The sequence below is a fragment of the Ornithodoros turicata genome, chromosome 5, assembly GCF_037126465.1.
Source record: "Ornithodoros turicata isolate Travis chromosome 5, ASM3712646v1, whole genome shotgun sequence".
Classification (NCBI taxonomy): Eukaryota; Metazoa; Arthropoda; class Arachnida; order Ixodida; family Argasidae; genus Ornithodoros; species Ornithodoros turicata.
The window spans coordinates 2,957,382-2,976,326 of NC_088205.1; the positions used below are offsets into that span (position 1 = coordinate 2,957,382).

General features: G+C 43.4%; 1 long non-coding RNA gene across 1 annotated transcript in view; it reads right to left on the reverse strand.

The window, feature by feature from the left end:
* The window catches only part of LOC135395266 (uncharacterized), a 174,064-nt gene extending 159,200 nt beyond the window's left edge, over window positions 1-14,864 (reverse strand). Inside the window, exon 1 of the long non-coding RNA XR_010423002.1 lies at window positions 14,845-14,864. This is a non-coding gene — a long non-coding RNA (uncharacterized LOC135395266). The remainder of the gene's footprint in view (window positions 1-14,844) is intronic.
* Window positions 14,865-18,945: the final 4,081 nt, after the last annotated feature.

Consider the following 18,945-nt stretch of genomic DNA (forward strand, 5'->3'; position numbering starts at 1 on the left):
TCTAAACCTGTAGCTACGGCCGATGTTTCGAGAACAGTTCACAGATCAATCAATCAACAGTTCACAGGTCGAGGTGGAATGAAGATGAAAATTTTGATCGCATCCCTATAGTCGCGGCAAAGGCTTATCAGCCTAACACTATGAGGGGCCCAGACTACCATTTCTTTTCTTTCGTCCATTTCACTTTGGTTTCTATAGGCAAGATAAGCGGTGAATGCTCGCGATGTAACCGATCATTGATTATTTGTGAGGACAATTAAGGCAGAACACGTTTCAGACGACATGTGGCGTCGATATATATACAAAGTAAGAATTCCGCACTTTGCCTATCTAACGCCTTTCGCCCATGGAGCCACATCGTACCAAGCGCTGAGATTTTGTAACAGGTCGTGTTCAGGCACCGCTCAACAAGCTCCCACCTCAGTAAGGCTATTCTAAAAAAAATATAAGTTATCTAAAGGACGCGATGTGTGTTATATCGTATCGCCAGCAGCTATTGTACCGTAACCTTGCCGTCGTAGCCTTGCATATATAGTTGCCCTCTGGCGGTCCCCATCCATCGTACCCGCCACACAACACTCTCTTCTCCGATCCTTGTCGACGTTGTATATATCGATGATCAGAGTTACCGAGAGTGTTGTGGGAGCGGGCAAACGCGTATTAGGTATTGGAACATTATCTCGCGATCTCACTGAAGGTGAATATAGGGCAAAGCGGCCGTACAGCGGACAAGGCCATGGAATAATCTAACATTTGGCGCACGGCCGTTGAAGGTACACTCCGTGGTAGAAACGTGTGCATCAGTTCCCGTGGCATAGTGAATATAAGATGATCGCTTTCCGTGCCGAGACTGGGAGGTGACACGGGTTCGAATCCTGTCCCTGTCTCAGGTTTTTCCCTGGGTTTTCCGAAGACTTTCCAGACGAATGTCGACATAGTTCCCCCTGAAGTCGGCCCAGGACGCATACTAACTCCCCCACTCCTTCCTGCTGTCCTCTCTCCATCTGTGCACGTCTGTACGCCGCCCATAGCCACAGTTGCTTCGCGGCGCTAACACCGAATTTTTTTTAAAAAAAGAAGAAACCTATATGCACTCTTAAAAATGAACTTCACCGCATAGCACGCTCCTGGCCAACCGTCATCCCGAATGATAACGTTCTCGCTTCTGGTTTGTTGAAAACGGGAGGCGGAGCCTATTTTGTGGCTATTATGCACGGCACAGAATAGGCCCCGCCTCCCGTTTTCAACAAATCAGGGGCGCGAACGTTGTCATTCGGGATGATGGGTGGCCAGGAGCGTGCTATGTGGTGAAGTTGATTTCTAAGAGTGTGGCATTGAATCAATGGCACCTTTGTGCTGCTTCTGTGAATCTTGTGACACGCGACGACACCAGAGGAAAGTGGTATGCGACAACACGCCTGGGTCGAGGGCAAGTTGAATGCACTATGCGTGAAGACTTCCTTATTCCTTTGCAGATAATCAAGCACGCGTCGTATGCGCTTCGTGACACGTTCCGTAGTGCAACGTGTTCAACAGCCCAAACGCATATTACGTAATTTAGTGCACCGGTCACCGAAACTCCGATGCTTGGATCATTGGCGAGAAACAAGCCTCGCGATACTTTCAATATTCAATACAGTCACTCGTCAGGGGTCTGAAAATGACGTGTCACTCCGCTTCAGCTACTCGAAATGCGCGATATAGCGAGATGTGCGAGATAGCGATTATAATATTTAAACGGATGACATAATGTTGCTCGACTAGCAACTCTCTTTTGCGGATGTTTCCTTAGGCACCAGAGCCACGCCGGGCCGTTTCCAACATGCAGAGGCGAGTGAAATTCGCCAAAATATCCTATCCTCCATTCTGTCTAACACAATACTCGCTTCCGTATCTACGGCGCCACCTACTATATTTTTTTACGTGCAGCTTTGTAGGCGTGCCAGCATGCAGAGCAACTGATTTTCCAACCTTCGCTTGCCTAATTAGCGATTCCGAAATAGCAGGCCCAACGCTCAGTTGGCCATACATCCACAATTTTTTTCTTTTTTTTTAATTCTTCCAAGATCGATATCATCGACCTTAGCAAACGTTAGTAGTATATATAGTTTGGCAACAGACACTACCTTAGATGATATAATGATAAGAGCCGCCAAGTGCTGCGTCTGTCCTTCAAAAGAAAGTTTCCCATCTGTTGTATATTTCTGGGCAAAATTGGCACGACCAGTGGTATGTCCCGAGAGATATTCCATCAGCTCGATGGCGGCGGCTCCAAGGTAAAGGTGGGACCGAGACACATATGGCCGGTAGTGACGCCTGCTGATGATGATGAGAATGATGATGACGATGATAAATGGTAGGAGTAGAAAAACTGATTTCATTTCACTTATTTACCTGAAATGCCAAAGAAGACGTTTTCCCACGTTTTGTTTTGTGCTCCACCGGTCTGGCGGCGGATCTCTGAAAGCGCCCCCCACCACCCATTATCTTCCTCTTATTCGTTCCTAATGAGCAATGGGGCAGTGTACCTCCACAGCAGCGGTGAACTGCCTACCTGATCATCATCCTGTGTGTGTGTGTGTGTGTGTGTGTGTGCGTCTTGTCAGTCCGAGACTCTGGGCAAGTTGAGTGAGTACCCACTACTAGGTGAGTACCCAGTCCTCACCAAATTGAGCGAAGCCAGTGCTACCCATACATCTCTTTGTCCTTCCTTTCTCCATCAATACCATACAGCTTGTATTTTTAGCTAGCGTTGCATTTAGCGCTAGTCCCTCGTCTGCATGTCCATCCTTGTTTCTTCGCTGAGTGCTTCCCGGCTACCTTATTGGCTACCAACAAGCCCAAACACACACAGACACACACACACACACATAAATTGGATGATCATGAGCTTGAAGCTGATCGAACACTATCCTGTCCATTTCCGCGCGGTGCGCGCTATAGTTCTCTCTCGCTGTCATTGGTTTCTGTGTGGTAAGCCGTATAGGACGGCTCCTAGTACAAGTCTTGCGACTTAGCCTTGTCTTGCCTAGTCTTGTGGGTTCAGCCCTTAGAAGTCGGCCCAGGGCGCACATGAGGCTGACAACGGCGCGCCCTTTCAGCAGCACCACCACCACATGTGACCTACACCTGCATGTAATGGAACTATGCAGTGCCAGCTGCTCGTGTGCAACTCTGACTTGTAGCCATTTTCCTGAGCAGTGCGGTGTATCGAATGGTGATGATGATGATGATGGATGAAGAATGGAGATTTTATGGCGCATAAACAACGAGAGTTTGTATCGAATGGTGAATAGCAAACTGCATGTTGGGGTAAACAAGCCCTCTTCGTGGAGATTATAGCGACCGTGTCATAATCCGCAACTTCTATGCAACATCTGTCCGCATGTTCCTCTGGGGGCGCTATGTACTGGCCCGCGGGATCTTCATCGTGATTGGACAGTTTAAATTTGAACTTTGAACGCGCAGGAACGGTCTCAGCCGTAGCAGACGACAGCAACGGGACGACTTTTGCAACCCGTGTCCCATGGGACATGCATTGAATTGTTCAAAAATCCTGACACAAGCTTGAGTACCAGATATTGTAGCAATTGAAGAAGCAAAAATTTGAGGGCGACTAATGTAATTGATGCGATGAAGATGCGTTAGCATTAGACATTTTCTTGCTTCTAATTGCGTCTCATATACAGAATGCGTACCTAGACCACACCACACCACATACAGACATGACACATATGACTTTTTTAACGTGGTATGCAGTGAGTAGATATCGGTGTGTACCGGTGTGCGTACTACAGTTGTGTGTGGCAGAACAAAATTCATGTTCTGAAGGCACTGGTATAGCACCGTTACGTGACTAATATGATTCTCGATTAGGGCAGCCGGATAACCAGCGTTACACAATTTACCGTAACGTAGCAATATGTAGCATCTTGTTTTCAGCAGCGGTGACTGGCTGGTAATAACTTGCAAAACCGGATTGGTAGTGACACTGAGGATTCAGAAACATGAAAGAAGCAGGCTGCACAGAAAGAAGCCCTTTACATATGGGCAGTTACATTACATTATTCGTGCAGGTGGCGTGTCTCCTTGCTCGTTATATCACATAATGAGCACATTACTTATAATGTGCTCAAGTTACTGCATGCACGCAAACTATGTACTGTTATGTCACCTAACCGTCAACCATATTAACCTAATTTCAATCTTATATCATATAAAGCATATTATAACCATTTATTTACAAGTCCTAAAAGTGACGCCACACCAGCACTGGATAGCTGTTTCGGCCTTCTTGGGCCTCTTCAGCAGTGCGAAGGTGGGCAGCTCTCGAGTGGGTGGTGACAGAACATCACGTGGAACGTGATGTCCTCCCGTCAGGGAGGGAGACTCGCCACTGAAAGTCCAGTGCAAAGCCAGTAAAGTGCATATACAAGGGGAAAAGTAGCCGAAGCTCTTTGGCTGCACGTAGAACATGTGTTTACCAGTCCCAAACGTCGCCACACCAGCACTGGACAGCTGTTTGAGCCTTCTTGGACTCCTTCAGCAGTGCGCAGGTGGACATTTGAATGGGTGGCGGCAGTAGGTCACGTGGCACGTGATGTCTTCCCATAAGTGTGAGAGACTCACCACTGAAAGCCCAGTGCAACAAAGCCAGTGAAGTAAATACACATGTATGTCGCCCACAATTACGGTTGCTACGCGGTGCTACAGCGGAATCTTTAAAAAAGGGGGCAGAACGGCTTACGTGACTATTTAGGTGAAACAACATATTACACTTCCTATGAAATGCCGCTATACGTAATTTTATTAAGTGCCGTTGGTTCATTATGAACGGGGAAGGACAATCGCGCAATAACAATTTTTATCCCTTAGAGCCTTCAGATACGATTTCATGTTGCAGAACTATAATCAGAGAGTTCCGGACGTATCGTTGAAAACTTTGTTGTTTCAACATCGCGTATCTTTAGGAAGCGCGCACGTCTCTCATTTTTATCTATGATGAGGTACATGAGGTACATGAGGTACATGAGGTACATATGAGCTCCTCACATAAACACTGAGGTGAGATAGAGAGATCCGAAAGTGTCACGCAGACACTATACGGCCCATGGTTGCAGAAACATATTGTTCAGAGAGATAAGACACTTCCTACCCCATATTTTTTTTCTATTAAACCTTCGTCATCAAGATCAATATCTGCACTTTCATAAGGAGATAACGTTGGAGAAGTGGAACTCCTCATGCGATTACGTCAATGTTTTCCTGTTTGTCTAGTAAATCAATCATTTTTCACCGCCACCGAGAAGCAACGAGACGCATCAACAACAACAATAACAGATAAATTAGTGATAATGAATGGCGAAATTCGCCACATGAGGTGCGGCCCACTACCCCAAGGCACGATGGACAGGATGAGATGTGTCCTCATGATGAGGTGATGAACAGTGCTAAATCTTCTCAATAGCACTTTCGCAAATCTAACGGCGACATGAATGTGCTAGAGCCCTAATGGAAGAGCACCAAACAGGTTGTACGTATACAGGGTTGTCTGTGCTGTTGAATTTGCGCAACACCACTGCGCCCGATTCTGGTAATCCGTACATGTGACCTGTACTGAATAAATAATTATTTTTAAGTCTCTTCAGAAAAAAAAGAAAACAAAGAAAACGAGTGAATGGAAACGAATTAAGCCAATTGGCTAGGTTATTGTGACAGGCCAAGGGCGAAGACAGGAACTCAATTTCCGTTGCTGTAGCTTGGACAGAACAAGCAGGGTCATCTGGAAAACCTTGTTCTCGATCACCTATATATATATATATATATATATATACATTTAGTGGCTTATTAATAATCCTGATGTTATCGGTATATCGTACTTCTTCACAAGGACTGGCGTCATCAGTTGACGCTAAAGATATCCGTCTCTGGCGCAAACAACAACTTGAGCAATGAAACGTGCGATCGCACATTAGCGACACTCATAGATTGCTGCTGATTTCAGTGAGATAACAAAAAGCATTCCGACCATGACTCCACTCATATAAATGTTTTTGTTTACTATTATTATGTGATTGCCAGATATCAACCATGAACACGAAGATTGCCGCTACGTGCCGCAGTTGCACTTGGTTTCTATTTATGGCATATCTCAGGTACGATTAGTGTGTACGACGTAGACTACTGATTTCTGAACCATAACTTTGATGAAGGACATCGTACACGTCACGCTGACGTCGACGAAGTCCCTTCTAAAATTGCGCTACGTCGATAGGCGAGCTACACATGGCTATCTGACGAAGCTGCATTAACGGAAGGCTATACCGCGCAGTGGGAGAAAGTGTTTTCAATGTGTTTCTTTTTTCGAATATAATACGTTTAATTTACAAACCAATGCATTGAAGATAATGGGGTCAAGAAAGCAAAATATAGCGACAGTGTGAGACAACTCTCTGACATAAACCACGTGGTCACGATTTTTTTAGTACCACGTTATCTACAGCTGACATCTCCAACGCACGTAAAAAGAAAAAATACGTAAATACCAGAAATCAGAAGGTATACTATTGAGGTAGAGGAATCTGAGACGTAAGCACATGTGGAACACATAGCAAACTAGAAGCCATGAAAAGATGTTCTCGTTCTGGTTCGCTGGTCAGTGGGTGTCAGCGCCCTGTCCCTTTGCAGCCGTAAACCAGTTTGCCAGCTCCCCCAGAGAATTGGGGATAGAAGGAGCGGCCGAATCATGACCGAGCCAGGAGCAATGCTTTTTCAGAGCCCCGAACAGCCGAGTAGCAGACGACAGCCAAGTAGCAGATAACATTTCTCTGGACCAATCAACGAGCGTGGCCCCTGTAGCGTCAGCGCGAGGTGCCAGGCAGGTCATAGGCTGGTTCTGCTCTCCACCGCCGTTGCGCACGGTCGCTTTTTTGCGGCGTACTTTAAATTCAATTTCAGCGAAAAATTACGACACTGTGGTGTGAATTACTTCTCATTGTGCATCTTGTCATGGTGCCTGCTTAACAGTTTTATAGGAAGAAGCCAGGGTGTTAAAATTGACTTCTGTGCTACCTTAACACAACAGAGTAATACATTACGTTTTGTTGAAGAGTAATAAGTAATGTAATGACGTCACTCATTGCTTGGGTTGAAAACGAAGGCATTGACTAAAACCAGCAGTTACGAACAGGCAAGGAAAATCCTCAAGCTCTCTTTTTCTTTTTTCAGACACCTTTGTCACAGACCACGCCGCCGCGAACGAGGACAGAGTCCATGTGGCGCCTTTGAACCCCATCTCCTCCTACTCTGCAATTAATCTTTCCTATGGTTGTTTTACAGGTCTGACCACGAACTGTGCCACAAAAACGGTGGACCCGCTGAATAATTTTGTCCAGCTTAGTGTTCTTAAACGTACGGTTAACTTTCGAAACACGGGAGCACCGCGTATTTAACGTCCCTCGTGGAAGACGACGTGTAAGCAACTTGCATCGCGCCACCGAGTTGTTTGTTTGTTTGTTTGCATAGGGGATTGAGGAGAGGTTAGCCAAAGCAGCACGCCTGCTACTCCTATATCGCGGCATGCTTGGCGGCATCCTCGACCACCTGGAGTTCTTTGGACCTGCGCCGGAAATCTCCGACACACAATGTGCTAGAAGCAATGTGTTTCGCTGCTTGAGCAAGGATTTTATCTTTCAGCCGAGCTTCCTTCCGTAAAACTTGTACGGCTACAACGGCATTTCACCTGCCACCTAGGATCAATCGAGACAATCTCGCCAAGTTGTATGGCAAGTCTATTTTGTGCCACGTCCAGAAGATGGCGCAGGCACTGGTTGATTCCGCAAACTCACTCATTCCACTCACTTATTGCAAAATGAATGAGTGCTCCTGGTTATAGCCAGAGTTCGAGGTAACTCATTACATCTAACTCGTTACTGTAGTAACAAAGTTCCTTTTTTTGGTAACTTGTCACTGAACTCGGTACTTTTGCGCCGTGGTAACTTTCAGAAGAACTCGTTCCTTTCTCAGGTAACTTTGCCAAAGTAACTTAAGTTCCAAGTTACTTTTAATTCGGTTTTCACTTACGTCCGCATATTTTCTTGCTTTCTCTTCGGTTCCTTCTTGGCATTTTTTGCCATAAGTGTGATATTCAATCAGTGACAGTATTCTATTCAGGAAGTAAGAACTGCTGCAATTGAAATGAAGCTGAACCATCGTGCGCCCACAGGGAGTAAGATGCAAAGCGTTCGAATAGACCTCTACCAGACAAATGTCATCATGACGTTGGTAGACTGACTGAAACCGAAACCCCCGAAATCGGAAGGAGAGGGCTGGGTTCCACGAACGGGCACTTGTTCGCTGCCTCCCATTGAAAGAAAAGTAGGACCGAAGGTCGCGTCCCTTTCAGGGACCATTGTAACCCCCTCAAGACCGTGGCCTTCGGGCGCGAGCTTGTTCACCTCTAGCTTCGTGCGTAGTTCAACTCTACCAAATTTTTGGCGCTGTCGAACACTATGACGTCCTTTGTTTACAAACAGGGAGAGGTCTATTGTTGGACATAAACGAGAACGGTCTAAGCGTAGAGCTTTGTGGAGCTAAGCGTAGCTGCGTAAGCGTAGAGAGCGTAGCTGGGGTCACGTGGCTGGGGTAGAGCAGGCGCGCTGCACCTGCGTAATGCTATTTTGTGTCCGAAGTAACTTGGAAGTGACTCGTTCTTTTTTTAAGTAACTTAAGTAACTTTTGAGTAACTTTAAGTAATGCTTGGTTTAACAAACGAACCAAAGCTTTCCTTAACGTATGAATTATTTTGAGTGACAGATACCTAGCGGTGTCACCGATCGGCGTCCCTATTTTGGCCGGGGCAGCGCCACTGCCGTGTATTACGGCTCTGGCCTGGGGAAGCGGTGAAACTTCAGACACTTCCCAGTTTCGCTCGAGAGGAAGAACCACTTGAATGCACTCAGTGTAGCGAACCTCCGTCGGGTTTTACAAAAACTCATCTTATGTCCATCCAGCAAGGCTATGCAGTACAACGCGTGAAACGCATTTACCTTATGAAGCTACGAGCACATGTCCACATACCCCATCTCTCAGCTGCTAGAAGAATCCCCAGCGGCCAGCGCGCGTGCATAAGCGACCTTCTCACGTGACATATAACGTTCGCAGAGAGGCGGAGCCCGTGTGACTCCAACTACTGCCCAAAAAAGAGACTGATACGACCACGAAGTGCATGAGGCATCAACAAATCAGCTATATATAGGGTGACATAGCTAAACATTATCAGCTAAAATATCAGCTACGATGTCAGCTAAGATATCAGTTAAAATACCAGCTAAACTATAAGTTAAGGCTCCTGCGTGTGAAGGGGGCTCTACAATAAATGTCGACACAATTCTCTGTGAAGCCGGACCAGGACGCACGATCTCGCCCGCGGTAGTTGTGGCATTGCCCGCCTGATACAACTACGAAGTGAGGCAGTAACAAATCAGCTAAACATAGGGTAGCATTATCAGCTAGGGGTAAACATTATCCGCTAACATATTAGCTAAAATGTCAGCTAAGATATCAGTTAAAATATCAGTTAAAATGTCAGCTAAGATACTAGTTAAGATATCATCTAAAATATCAGTTAAAATATCAGCTAAAATATCAGCTAAGATATCAGTTAAATTATCAGTTAAAATGTCAGCTAAAATATCAGTTAAAATGTCAGCTAAAATATCTAAAATGTCAGCTGAACTATAAGTTAAAATATCAGCTATAATGACGGCTAAAATATCAGCTAAACTATAAGCTAAGACTCCTGCGTGTGAAGGGAGCTCTAAGATAAATGTCGACACAATTCTCTGTGAAGTCGCACCAGGACGCACGATCCCCCTGCGGTAGTTGTGGCATTGCCCGAGTGATACAACTACGAAGTGAGGCAGTAACAAATCAGATAAACATAGGATAGCATTATCAGCTAAGGGTAAACATTATCCGCTAAGACATTAGCTAAAATATCAGCTAAAACATCAGCTAAAATATCAGCTAAAATATCAGCTAAAATGTCAGCTAAAATATCAGTTAGAATATCAGCTAAATAGTCAGCTAAAATATCAGCTAAGATATCAGCTAAAGTATCATCTAAAATGTCAGCTAAAATGTCAGCTAAGATGTCAGCTAAAATGTCAGCTAAGATGTCAGCTAAAATATCAGTTAAAGTATCAGCTAAATAGTCAGCTAAGATGTCAGCTAAAATATCAGCTAAGATAGCAGTTAAAATATCAGCTGAAATGTCATCTAAAATATCAGCTAAAATGTCAGCTAAAATATCAGTTAAAATATCAGCTAAATAGTCAGCTAAAATATCAGCTAAAGTATCAGCTAAAATATCAGCTAAGATAGCAGCTAAAACATCAGCTAAAATATCAGTTAAAATGTCAGCTAAGATGTCAGCTAAAATATCAGCTAAGATTTCATCTAAAGTATCAGCTAAAATATCAGCTAAAGTATCAGCTAAAATATCAGCTAAAATGTAAGCTAAGACATAGCTAAAACGTCAGCTAAAATGTCAGTTAAAATGTCAGCTAAAATATCAGCTAAAACGTCAGCTAAAATGTCAGCTAAGATAGCAGTTAAAATATGAGCTGAAATGTCAGCTAAAACATCAGCTAAAATATCAGCTAAAATATCAGCTAAAATATCAGTTAAAATATCAGCTAAATAGTCAGCTAAAATATCAGCTAAGATATCAGCTAAAGTATCATCTAAAATGTCAGCTAAAATGTATTAAAATGTCAGCTAAGATGTCAGCTAAGACATCAGATAAAATGTCAGCTAAGATATCTGTTAAAATGTCGGTTAAAATGTCAGCTAAGATGTAAGCTAAAATATCAGCTAGGATAGCAGTTAAAATATCAGCTAAAATATCAGTTAAAATATCAGCTAAGATATCAGTTAAAATATCAGCTAAGATATCCGCTAAAATATCAGCTAAGATGTCAGCTAAAATATAAGCTAAGACTCCTGCGTGTGAAGGGGGCTCTAAGATAAATGTCGACACAATTCTCTGTGAAGTCGGACCAGGACACACGATCCTCCCTGCGGTAGTTGTGGCATTGCCCGCCTGATACAACTACGAAGTGAGGCAGTAACAAATCCGCTAAACATACGGTAGCATTATCACCTAAGGGTAAACATTATCCGCTAAGATATTAGCTAAAATATCAGCTAAAATGTCAGCTAAAATATCAGTTAAAATGTCAGCTAAGATGTCAGCTAAAATATCAGCTAAGATTTCATCTAAAGTATCAGCTAAAATATCAGCTAAAGTATCAGCTAAAATGTCAGCTAAGACATCAGCTAAAATGTCAGTTAAAATGTCAGCTAAGACATCAGCTAAAATGTCAGCTAAAATATCAGCTAAATCGTCAGCTAAAATGTCAGCTAAGATGTCAGCTAAAATATCAGCTAAGATAGCAGTTAAAATATCAGCTGAAATGTCAGATAAAACATCAGCTAAAATGTCAGCTAAAATATCAGTTAGAATATCAGCTAAATAGTCAGCTAAAATATCAGCTGAGATATCAGCTAAAGTATCATCTAAAATGTCAGCTAAAATGTCAGCTAAGACGTCAGCTAAGATGTCAGCTAAAATATCAGTTAAAGTATCAGCTAAATAGTCAGCTAAGATGTCAGCTAAAATATCAGCTAAGATAGCAGTTAAAATATCAGCTGAAATGTCATCTAAAATATCAGCTAAAATATCAGCTAAAATGTCAGCTAAAATATCAGTTAAAATATCAGCTAAATAGTCAGCTAAAATATCAGCTAAGATATCAGCTAAAGTATCAGCTAAAATATCAGCCAAAATATCAGCTAAGATAGCAGCTAAAACATCAGCTAAAATATCAGTTAAAATGTCAGCTAAGATGTCAGCTAAGATGTCAGCTAAAATATCAGCTAAGACTTCATCTAAAGTATCAGCTAAAATATCAGCCAAAGTATCAGCTAAAATATTAGCTAAAATGTCAGCTAAGACATCAGCTAAAACGTCAGCTAAAATGTCAGTTAAAATGTCAGCTAAAATATCAGCTAAAACGTCAGCTAAAATGTCAGCTAAGATGTCAGCTAAAATATCAGCTAAGATAGCAGTTAAAATATCAGCTGAAATGTCAGCTAAAACATCAGCTAAAATATCAGCTAAAATATCCGCTAAAATATCAGTTAAAATATCAGCTAAATAGTCAGCTAAAATATCAGCTAAGATATCAGCTAAAGTATCATCTAAAGTGTCAGCTAAAATGTATTAAAATGTCAGCTAAGATGTCAGCTAAGACATCAGCTAAAATGTCAGCTAAGATATCTGTTAAAATGTCAGTTAAAATGTCAGCTAAGATGTAAGCTAAAATATCAGCTAGGATAGCAGTTAAAATATCAGCTAAAATATCAGTTAAAATATCAGCTAAGATATCCGCTAAAATATCAGCTAAGATGTCAGCTAAAATATAAGCTAAGACTCCTGCGTGTGAAGGGGGCTCTAAGATAAATGTCGACACAATTCTCTGTGAAGTCGGACCAGGACACACGATCCTCCCTGCGGTAGTTGTGGCATTGCCCGCCTGATACAACTACGAAGTGAGGCAGTAACAAATCCGCTAAACATAGGGTAGCATTATCACCTAAGGGTAAACATTATCCGCTAAGATATTAGCTAAAATATCAGCTAAAATGTCAGCTAAAACACCAGCTAAAACATCAGCTAAGATATCAGCTAAGACATCACCTAAAATGTCAGCTAAAATATCAGCTAAGATAGCAGCTAAAACATCAGCTAAACTATCAGTTAAAATGTCAGCTAAGATGTCAGCTAAAATGTCAGTTAAAATGTCAGCTAAAATATCAGCTAAGCCATCAGCTAAAACGTCAGTTAAAATGTCAGCTAAGACATCAGCTAAAATGTCAGCTAAAATATCAGCTAAAACGTCAGCTAAAATATCAGCTAAGATAGCAGTTAAACTATCAGCTAAAATGTCACCTAAAATATCAGTTAAAATATCAGCTAAGATGTCAGCTAAAATGTCAGCTAAAATATCAGTTAAAATAGCAGCTAAATAGTCAGCTAAAATATCAGCTAAGATATCAGCTAAAACATCAGCTAAAATATCAGTTAAAATGTCAGCTAAGATGTCAGCTAAAATGTCAGCTAAATATCAGCTAAGATATCAGCTAAGATTTCATCTAAAATATCAGTTAAAATGTCAGCTAAAATGTCAGCTAAGACATCAGCTAAAACGTCAGCTAAAATGTCAGCTAAAATATCAGCTAAGATAGCAGTTAAAATATCAGCTGAAATGTCAGCTAAAATATCAGCTGAAATGTCAGCTAAAATATCAGCTAAAATGTCAGCTAAAATATCAGTTAAAATATCAGCTAAATAGCCAGCTAAAATATCAGCTAAGATATCAGCTAAAGTATCATCTAAAATGTCAGCTAAAAGGTGTTAAAATGTCAGCTAAGATGTCAGCTAAGACATCAGCTAAAATGTCAGCTAAGATGTCAGCTAAGACATCAGCTAAAATGTCAGCTAAGATATCAGTTAAAATGTCAGTTAAAATGTCAACTAAGATGTCAGCTAAAATATCAGCTAAGATAGCAGTTAAAATATCAGCTAAAATATCAGCTAAGATATCATCTCAAATATCAGCTAAAATATCAGCTAAATATCAGCTAAGATATCAGTTAAAATATCAGCTAGATATAAGCTAAGACTCCTGCGTGCGAAGGGGTCTCTAAGATAAATGTCGACTCAGTTCTGTGTGAAGTCGGTCTAGGACACACGATCCCCCCCGCGGTAGTGGTGACATTGCCCTCCCGATACGGGAGGCTCTTTTTGACTGTAGTTCGAGCAGTTCGAGTCACACAGGCTCCGCCTCATGGCGTGCGTCATATGTCACGTGAGGAGGGAAAGAGAGAGCAAGGCATGGGGCGGGAATGGCGGGAAGACCAAAGACGGGGAGGTAAGATGGGTATGTGCCCCGCGGCAGAACTGTTCGCAAGTAGGATAAATTATGCGATTTCTTTGGGAGTTCTAACTTCAAAAAAGGAATTAAGAGCGTATGTACGCAGCCCATCAGAGTGAGAACAGGATAAACATTCACTTAAATGTCCCGTTGAAACAGCACGTCATGAACTATTATTTACGCCGTTGCTTGTGTACCGCTGTCGGAGGCATATTGCCCATTATGGCTTCTCGAAGTCAGCATCATATGTTCGATGCACAGCGATTTTCACGTTTATTTTACTTCACAAATATCTACGTGTAACTTTTCTACGTATTTCCCCTCATATTAACCTCTGTGAAGCAGGGTAGGGTCCAGTGGCTGTCGGCGGTAAACATTCCACGTCATCATAACTTCTCTGTCAGATATTAACAAGAACAGATAGAGAGAAACTCTTTCATTAAATAGAATACATTAATCATATATATATATGTTGCTCCCAGTCTATTCTTTCGCTGTTTTCTTTTATATTTTATGTTTCCAGCTATTCGAGCACACACTTGAATCAACATCCCAGGCGCAACTGCTTGCTCACACGTGTCGCACTTAGTCTAAGTTGTATTATGCTGCAGTTGTCCGGGTGTTGAGGTGACGTGACAGAAGACGAAAGTTCAGGGAGGTCAAAACAGTCCTCTTGCGATTTCTAGTTGTTGATCGCAAAATTTTCCGAAGTTCAGTAGCGGGCACCTGTGTTGCTGTTCGGCAAACCCTGATTCCCATATTTTCGTTTTCTCCCCCTTTTTTCTTTGGTCTAATATATATATACACCCCCTCTCTCCACACACACACACACATACCATCTTACCTGCGAAGAAAGGACTTGTGAACGGGTTACTCTTCTTCTTGCAATCTGGAATGATATGCTTGGTTTAAGAAACGAACCAAAGCTTTCCTTAACGTATGAATTGTTTTGAGTGACAAATACACAGCGGTGTCGCCGATCGGCGAATTTTGGCCCGGGGAGCGCCAGTGCCGTGTATTACAGCTCTGGCCCGGGGAAGCGGTGAAACTTCAGACCAGTGATTCATCCAGACCCCCCCTACACCCCCCAAATGTTCAGTGACAACCCCCTAACTTTTTCACCTGTGTACCCCGTACAGGGGGTGCCCTTGCGATATGAGCTTTAGACATATGTCGGTAATGATATGTTAAGCTGTAATGACATAACTATAATAGTGACCACCACCCCCAATTTTTTCCCACACCCCTCCATGCTTGGGATTCCTGCAAAACCACTGCTTCAGACACGTTTCGCTCGAGAGGAAGAACCACTTGAATGCACTCAGTGTAGCGAACCTCGGTCGGTTTTACAGAAACACATCTGTCCATCCGGCAAGGCTATGCAGTTGCAGTACAACGCGTAAAACGCATTTACCTTATAAAGCTGAATGAATAGTCCTACGGTTGAGAATTTCTGTAAACTGATAGCGACAGTTCTGAAGTAATGTCTTCTGTTATCTCTTTTTGTTGACCTTGTGTGTTTACCTTAAGTGTATGTATCCCACCCTACTTAGGCTTACTTGTAAGCCAGTAGTATGAATAAATAATAATAATAAAGCTACGAGCACACAGAGCCTGCGAGCACATGTCCACATACCGCATCTCTCCGCAGCTAGAAGAATCCCCATCAGCGGCCAGCGCGCGGGCATAAGCTACCTTCTCACGTGACATATGACGTTCGCAGAGAGGCGGGGCCCGTGTGACTTGAACTACAGCCGAAAAGAGTCCCCCATTGTTGTGCGATAATCCATGTATTCTCCACCAGAGCGTCTCGAAGATGTCAAGGTGAGCTCAAGACCGTCAACTTCTGCTTGTAAACGAAGGGAACATTTCACCCGCGCACGATAGATGGCATCGTGCGCTAACGTGCGCAGTGCGCTTGCGCGTGGGTAGCGTTGGCGCGGAAACAAGATGGCGCATGCTCGCTCTTGGAACTCAGTGTCGATACTCTGAAGCGTAGCTTATTCGTTGACTCTAACCGCACCTTCCCCATACATCACCCTACCCCACCCACCAAGGTCACAAAACAACGAATATAGCATATATGTCTTCTCTTTCGAAGGAAGTGCCACTTATGCCATTCGAAGTGAGCTTTTTGGACTCGGTGGCCCTGGAAGCTTTTATATCTTTCAATATTTTTTTACTTTGTAAAACGCCACGCTGTAGTCAGTTATAAGAAATCCAAGAAAGGAACAATTAAGATTTAAAAATGTTGATAATGGCATGATTTTTTAAAGGTGCTGCACTTATTTATTTATTTATTTACCGTTGAAAATTTGCACTTGTCTGATGAAATCACAAATCAAGCAGTCATTCTATACATGTTCCACATCACATCGCGTGTACATCCACGTCTCTCCGTGAAGATTATTACGGAATATCCACAAAATTCAAGAAACGCCGCCACTTGGATGTCCACAGAGTGTCCTGTAGACGAACATACACAAATGATCATGTCCCATGGATATCCCGATCTCCCAGCTCGATATCTGTGGGATGTCCCATGAATTGCTTTGTTCCCTCTGGGTATCTTGAAATTTTGAAATGGTTCCCGTCTAGATCGCCTTACCGCCCGAATCGGATTCTGTAATAAGTTCAAATTCGTCCAAATGCCATACGTGTCGTACGTCGTCAAGCCAGGCAACATCAACTCATTTCTTGAGATCCCAGAGCAGGAGACCTTAGCCGTTAATAACCCTGAGGTAACCGGTCCCACGTTGGGTAGGCACTACATTTCTGTATCTTATTACCATCAACAACAACAACCACAAAATTAAGAGGACTTCTTCCCTTCTTGTTGTAAAAACGCATTCGCAACAAACATAAGGAACAAATGTGGCGCCCGGCAGGCAGGAATAAAGAGGACGCAGCAGCCAGTGAAGTATCTTTATTACAGCGGCTCGAATCAAGGTGAAGCGCACTTCGCCGTATGTGCAAAGGCTACAGAAGCACTCGTATTCATACTTTGTTTGAACATAATGGAAGACATGTGGGCGACGTCCTTGCTTCCTCAGCTTGCCTTCCTCAGCTTGCTATATGTTTGTATCGTCTCTCATGCGATAACCACATGGTTATAATACACATGGATAACCATATGGAGGATAAACACTCTCAGTAATGAACTTCTACAGTTACAAGGGTACACAGGAAAACGAATGTGGACTTGGAGCGAAATTGGCAAGGGGATACGTTTTACGTTACGTGTACAATTACGTTTACCAGTACGTTGCTCTAACAGTGATGACTTGGACTCAATGTTTTCGCGACGGTTTGTGATGTTAGCTAGAACACTTCCTTCCACGCGGATAGCCAGAAAAACATTTACCTTGTTGCTACGCCCGGGTGGGCACTTGTATGACAGGAACTTATTATCACAATACACTAGACACGAGGAAGCTCAGGTGTTATTACAGCTACAATTCGGTGTAGAAAAGTATACACGCATCAGAGAAACCCTAGGTAACACATGATTACAGTAAGCAATAAGGGGCATGCGCCTTGTTTCCCACTTGGACTTGTTGCAGAAGAAATATTGGCGGGTGACAACCGCCGCTTTCAACCCAAATTAATCCTTAAAGGAGCAAGGAAGTGGCATCGTGCGTGGCGATGGCAATAAACGTCTGATGCTCATGTCGTTGCTTCTGATGGTTTCTGATGTTCCTGACTCGGGAAGTACGGGGGTTGATGCGGTTGCGTGTGCCGAGAGTGAGCACCGGTCAGCAGAACTTTGCTTGCCTGCCTGTCGCGAAGCATCCTTGACTCGAACGTTCGGGACACCAAACGATACCTCACCGAACGTGATGAAATGTAACCGGAGGGCAGGATACGCGGGGTGTTTGTCAACCCATGGCCTCTCTCCAGAACTGCGTCGATAGAATTATTTTCTTCTTCTGCTACTTGGAGTTGGACGGACTAAAAATAATACGGAGAGGTTCTGCTACTGGTGTGGAACTAATGCCTAGTTCCCACTTAATGACGCCCGACGCGATGTCGCGGAAGCGGACGCACATATCCGGCGTTCTGACAGCCGAGTCGAAAAGTTCGACATGACGAACTTTCTTCAGAACTTCGCGAGAGTTTGCGAGATCGATGCTCTCTCGGCCAATGGGGTGACATGTCCAAAGCACGTCTTCTCGTTTTTCATATGCTGTTTTCGCCGCGCTCGCAGCGGTTTTCTTTTCTTTTTTCGTCCTTTTTTTTTCGTATTAACTTGATCCACTGACCATCAAAAATTGAACGGGATGAGCTACAGAAGTATCGAAATGGGGGCAAACTACGTGTATAGGATCCACCACAGAACTCTCTAAAATGATAACGGATCGAGGAAGTACCCATAAAGAGTCTTGTCAACAAGCTGCCAGCAAGAATTTCGTAGTGAGAACACGAAAAACGTGCTCTGTCTCACGACGTCCCTCGACGTCACCGTTCGCTCCGTGACGCCGCGTCGGGCGTCATCAAGTGGAGAACTGACATAACTGTCTGTGCCTTGGCGCCGAACCTCGGCTGGACATATTGAATGTGAGTCGTGAATTCGGTCAGGAACGAAAGATATGACGAATATCTCACGGGGAGAGAATAGCGCAGAGTGCCAGAAGCAAAAGCTGGGGTCAATGGCTTGTGGTCCGTGTAGATCGTGAAGGAACGGTCTTCGTGGCGGAAGTATTGCACCGACATATAGGCAGCCGGTAGTTCCTTGCCGAATGCGCTATACTTCGCCTGGGTCGGGGTCAACTTGTTGGGAAAGAATGCCAGCGGTTGCAGAACGGAATCAATGTACTCACGAAGGGCGACACCAACAGCCCTTCTAGGAGGGTCAACTATGAGTGACGTGGGCGCCTCAGATCTAGAGTAGGCGAGAAGGTCGGCGCGGCAGCTATACGGAACGCTTAGTTTGCACGGGGGTTTG